The sequence below is a fragment of the Anopheles maculipalpis genome, chromosome 2RL (genome assembly GCF_943734695.1).
Source record: "Anopheles maculipalpis chromosome 2RL, idAnoMacuDA_375_x, whole genome shotgun sequence".
NCBI lineage: Eukaryota > Metazoa > Arthropoda > Insecta > Diptera > Culicidae > Anopheles > Anopheles maculipalpis.
In genome coordinates this window covers 48,193,439-48,199,438 of record NC_064871.1, presented here as the reverse complement: position 1 = coordinate 48,199,438, position 6,000 = coordinate 48,193,439, and positions in this window count along the sequence as shown.

Sequence of the window (6,000 nt, the reverse complement as noted above, 5' to 3'; positions counted from 1 at the left end):
CCCTCCCCTCCCCTATCCATAGCATGAGGCGAGGGTTTAACTTTCGTAAGTTGGATTCCGCGAAATTGGCCCGTATGTTAGGCGCTTCCGATTGGTCTTTGGAGGAGGTTTTTGGACTCTTCTCGGTCGGTGAATGAGGCAACTGACCATTTTTACGAAATTATTAATGCGGCGTTACCGTTATGTTGCTCTCCATAATTCCCCCCTCAATCCTCCCCCTGGTCCTATTCGACCCTTTGTTCCCTCCGCAGAGACTGATCTCGAGCACTACGGCGTCTGCGTAGACATCTGTCACATCATCACCGGGTTACATTTAAATACGCAGCTTATGCTTATCGCATATACAATCGGGCACGATATTCCCGTTACCTCCACATACTCCAAATCCTTCTTCATTCCCGTCCTAATTCTTTCTGGGCTTTCGTTAAGAGTCAGCGCAAAACCGCCTCCATTCCCACTGTTACGTCGCTCGGAGGTGTGTCGGTTGACAATAGCTCTGGTATCTGCCCCCTTTTTGCTGAGCATTTCTCCTCCAATTTCTCTGCTCCAGTGAATAGTCAGCCTCTAATTACTTCAGTTAGATCACATATTTCAGAGACTTCAAACACTATTCCTTCCTCTCTTATTACGATCGATGTTAATGTTAATATGTTAATTTCTCTACTTCCTTCTGTTCTGGGGCCGGTGTTCCCCAGGGTAGTGTCTTAAGTCATCTATTGTTCGTCCTATTCCTTAATGATATTACTTCTGTCTTGCCACAAGATAGCTTTCTTTGCTATGCCGATGATGTGAAAATCTTTTTCCCAATTTCATCGGGTGCGGATTGCGTTTTCCTTCAAACTGTTCTTAACCGTTTTTCCTCTTGGTGTGCTCATAACTCTCTCACCCTGTGTCCTGTGAAGTGTCAAATCATTTCGTTTACTCGTTCCCGCACTCCTTTCCTCCATCCTTATGTGCTGGTCCAGGTCCTAGTCAACCGGGTTTCGCTGGTCAAGGACTTTTCTTTTTTTTTACTGCTGTAGCAGCACTGACTAGAGGATTGACATAGCATGCGAAGTAAGTCGCTGCCGGAGTCTCAACCCTACCAACTGAGTCGATGATGATCGACATCACGCTTGGCAACATCTTAACGTGCTCCAGTACATGAGCCAAGATTGGTTCAATTACCGTTATCGGCATGGGGAAGCTCGGGACCTCAGTTACGAGGGCGTTTGATAGATGCATTTTGTAATGCACAGCCCACAGATGAACGCGGAACATCTGGTGGATGCTGAGTGGCACCTCCGGTGGTTTACCTTCAAGCGAAGTGACCAAACGGTCAAACGAGAGAGCGGATGCAAATCCTACTCCACGCGTTGTAATGGAGAGGGGGACGGCAACGGTGCTGATCTCCCTTGCCTTTGAACGTACTACCGCCTCCAATGGAGATGGTCCTTCATCCTCCAGTATGCCTAGGCGCTCCTTGAGTGCACGGGTGTGCTTAGCGCTTTCCTCAGCGTTCCTTGCCTTTCTGTATTCATCTTGTCTCCTTTGGGCTGACGCTTTTCCCGGCTTCTTCTTTGGTCCAAAGCCCTTCTTCTTCGGGTCCTTGGAAGTTGTGGTAGTTTCTTCTTCCATTTTCAATCGTTCGAACCTGTCCATATTGGTTGGTTGAACTCCGTCGAAATCATTCGAAATTTGGACGAAATTTGGACTTAGGCGTATGACTCGATAGTGGCCTTACCCTAACGTCCCACATCGACTCTATGGTTGCTAGAGCCTGGAAAACACTGGGTATCCTGAAGCGTATTGCTCGTGACTTCTCTAATCTTCTGTGTTTGAAAACGCTGTACTGTTCGCTGGTCAGGTCATTGCTGGAGTATTGCTCAGTAATCTGGTCACCAACGGCTCGGATCCATATGGATCGAATCGAGCGGGTGCAGAGGTCTTTTACCAGGTTTGCGGTTCGCAAATTCCTTGGAAGATCCGCCTCCACCCTGCTGCCCGGTTACGGGTCAAGGTGTCAGTTGCTGAATCATGACTCTCTCGAAGACCGTCGATCACGTTCCCAAACACTTTTTGTCGCTTCCCTCTTGTTGAATTGTATAGATGCTCCTTCTCTGCTTGGTTCCATCCCGTTATATGTCCCTAACCGTTCCCTTCGTATTCGTCCCCCTTTGATTATCCCTAGGCGCCGTACGTCTGCCGGTCGCAACGATCCTTTTTTGAGGGCACTGCGTTCGTTTAACTCCTCGTCTCTTGTGTTCGATTTCCATCTCTCCCTTCCATCCTTACGCTCCAGTATGCGGTCTTCCCTTTAGCACTTAACTCCCTCCCCATTTATCTAATTTTGGAGTTAAACAATTTAAAGTAGAGTTTAAGAGTGTAGTGTAGCCTATTGGCAGACAACACGTTAATAAATAATAATATAATAAATATAATATAATTTGTGGGAATTACGAGACAACCACTACAATTTCTGATAATGTTGTTGCTATACACCAGGGTTCTCCAAACTTTTTAGATGGCGGGCCGCTTTGAGTGGAATAGCCGCAGCTTTTTTTTTTAAGCGGAATTTATTCAATCCTAAGAATTTAACAGATTCCTCACCTTGGTCACACGCAGTACTATTCCCGCGAGGGTTCTTTTCTGCGGTAACTTTTTGTCCACCGTTGTGGCCTTTCAGATTGTTAATATTAGGTTGAGGAAAAAGAAATCCATTATTTTTACGTGAACTTCAAGACTTTATTTAACATGTTTTGCATTGTCCGAGTTGGGTCAAATATGCACCATTTTGTTCTATAATTTGTTGTCATTTTAATGGTAGCTTCATTATGCCTCTCTCATAAAAGTCTTGGTCCTTATTAGCGAAAAACTCCAGCAATTGATTTTCACACTCTTCCCTTGATGCCAATTTCTTATCATTAAAAAAGTTTTGCAATGCAAGAAAAAGATGGTAATCGCTTGGTGCGAGGTCCGGACTGTATGGTGGATGCATCAAAACTTCCCAACCAAGCTCCCGGAGTTTCTGACGAGTCACTATAAAAGTGTGTGGCCTGGCGTTGTCCTGATGGAACACGACACCTCTTCTGTTGGCCAATTCTGGCCGTTTCTGCTCAATTGCTCGCTTCAGACGGTCCAGTTGTTGACAATAGATGTCTGAATTTAATGTTTGGCCATATGGAAGCAACTCGTAATAAATGATTCCTTTCCAATCCCACCAAACACAAAGCAGAACCTTCCTGGCCTAGTTCTTTATAGTTATAAAGAACTATAAAGATGTACTATTTAGTTTATAATCTTTATAGTTATAAAGACAGGAAGTCTTTATAGTTCTTTATTTTACCTTGCCACTGTACATTGTCTCACATTGTCTTGATTTCTTAAGTTTAGTTTTAGTTTTAGTTGAATTCAATTTGTACTTTTCTGTATTTATCTTTTGAAACTAATGCGAATGATGGCATTGCTTCTTGGATGCTGTAATTGCGGATAATTCGGGTTTCAAATTTGACGTTCCTATCGTCAGTATAGATTCCATGTGTTTATCAGTTATGTTGGATCTCAAATTATTCTTTACGTATTTCATTCGAGGAAATGTTTGTTCGCACAAATATGCTGTTCCGAACAGTGAAATGTACTTACATGCAAAATCTCTCATGTTACGAAAATCTTTTTTCGGCAAAAATTTGTATAAAGCAATTAGTCCTTCTTTGAATTTATCTTTCAGGTTATCATTCGCTTGAATTTCGATGACCTCCAACTGCAATTCATTGGGACAATCCAAAACAACTGCATCGAATGGATTTTAAAAAATTCTAATTTCTGAAGCCTTTTCGTCTACTTCAGAAAACATTTCACTGAACTGCTTTTGCAGGTTGGTTATTAAATCAAATGGGAATTCTGCCTTTGTTTGTCCTTTAAATTTTTGACACTCTGGAAAATGTGTTGAGTTTATTATCTAGCTGTTCTAAAAATAACCTGAGTTTTAGTCTGAATGCCTTAATATGAGTGTACAAATCGGAAATAAGATTGTCCTGTCCTTGAAATTTAAGATTCAGTAAATTCAAGTGAGTTGTTATGTCTGCTGCAAATGCCAATTTCCATAGCCAGTTTTCATCACGTAGTAACGGTTCTGGTTTGCCCTTTGTTTCTAAAAACTCCGTAACATCCTTTCTTATTTCAAGCATTCTTGTTAAAAGTTTTCCACCACTTAACCATCGTACTCCTGTGTAATAAGGCATATCTGGATAATCTGATCCTTTGTCTTTCAACAAGCTTCTAAACTGTCTATGATTCAGACCGTGTGATCGAATGAAATCACTATTATAACTACGGGATGAAGTACACAGCTAATATCTAAATATTTAACGCACAACGCTTGCTGGTGAATCATACAGTGGATGAACATAGGCGGAGGGACATTTCTTTTTTTGCACTCCTCCTTCACTAGTCCAACCAAACCTTTTTTAATACCACCCATATTTTTTCCTCCACCAACAGTTAAACAACTAAAATTACTCCAATCTAAATTGTATTCCGAAAAAGTTTGAACCAGCACGGCGAAAATATCTTCCCCGGTAACATTACCATACATGTGAGAATCAGTTAAACATCAAAAGAAGAAGATGGGTGGCTTTCGTTTAGTTCACTTTATTTATTCTCCAATTCGCACGTCCTTCACCTTCGACATTTCGCGTTCAACTGACCTCCTGACCCAGCAGCGCGCGCCGCTTAAATACCCCCCTTCGCTCACTCGGCGCTCGCCACGATATCGCTATCTCGTTTCCCTACTTCACACGGCCTTTCCTCGACCGATCCTTTCGCCCCGAAGGATCCTCACCGCAATAAAACCGATAGGGTTTCATATGTGACGAAGCCGTCGACGTCACTTTTGGCCCTTCGCCATTGATCTTTTCTACGTCATAGCGATCATGTGGACGAACACTGGTTACCTTATATGGTCCAAGGTACTCAGCTGCGTACTTCCTTCCAGGCCCGAACTGCGTCCGCTTAATCACCACCAGGTCGCCTTCGCGGTAAGTTGTAGCCGACCGCGCTCGTAAGTCGTACGATCTCCGTTGTTCTTCTTGGGCTTTCTCGATAGAAACCCTGGCACCAGCTCGAGTCTGCTCTCGTTGATCGTGATGTTGGGCCACTCGAATTTCTTCCATCAGCTCACCTAGTCGTAAATCTCCTTCGTGTCTCATCGGTACCCCAAACATCGCTTCAAAAGGAGTAACACCGATGCTCTGATGTGGGCTCGAATTAATCCACCGCTGAATATTGGCAACGTGCTTATACCACTTTGCAGGATCGTTTACACCCATCTTTCGCAACATAGCAATAATCACTTGATTTACCCTCTCTACCTGCCCGTTCCCGCGCGGAACACCTGTCGTAACTTCCACACGCTCGATATCCTGATCCTCACAATACCGCTTAAAATCGTTTGTCGTAAACGCAGCCCCTTTATCGCTAATAATACGCCTTGGATTACCAAATACCTCGCTCTGTGTTGCTAATCGCTGAATTACTTCAAATGAATTCGTCGTTTTAGTAGGATATATCCAAGTGTACTTACTAAACGCATCAACTACTACAAACAAATATTTATACCTTTTCTCCGTAATGTCCATTGGACCCAAATGGTCTACGTGATACGTGTCTAACGGAACGTCACCTTTCGCGATTGGGTATAATAAACCGTCAACTTTTCCCCTTTTACGCTCTGCGAGGATACATTTCACACAACACTCAATCGTTTGTTTTATTTTCTCACTCGCGTTTGGAATGTAAAACTCCTGTTCGATAATACCCTCTATCTTACGAGCTCCTAAGTGACCCTTTTCGTGTATCCTACGTATCAAATCGCTTTGCATCCCCGATGGTACCACAATCACTTCCCTACCTTTCACTACTTTCATCAGCAGCCCATTGCACATGACAAAATCTTCAAAAGATTGCGTTTTTAACAATTCAATAATTGCCTTCGCACGCTCGTCACTTTGTTGCATTTTTCTG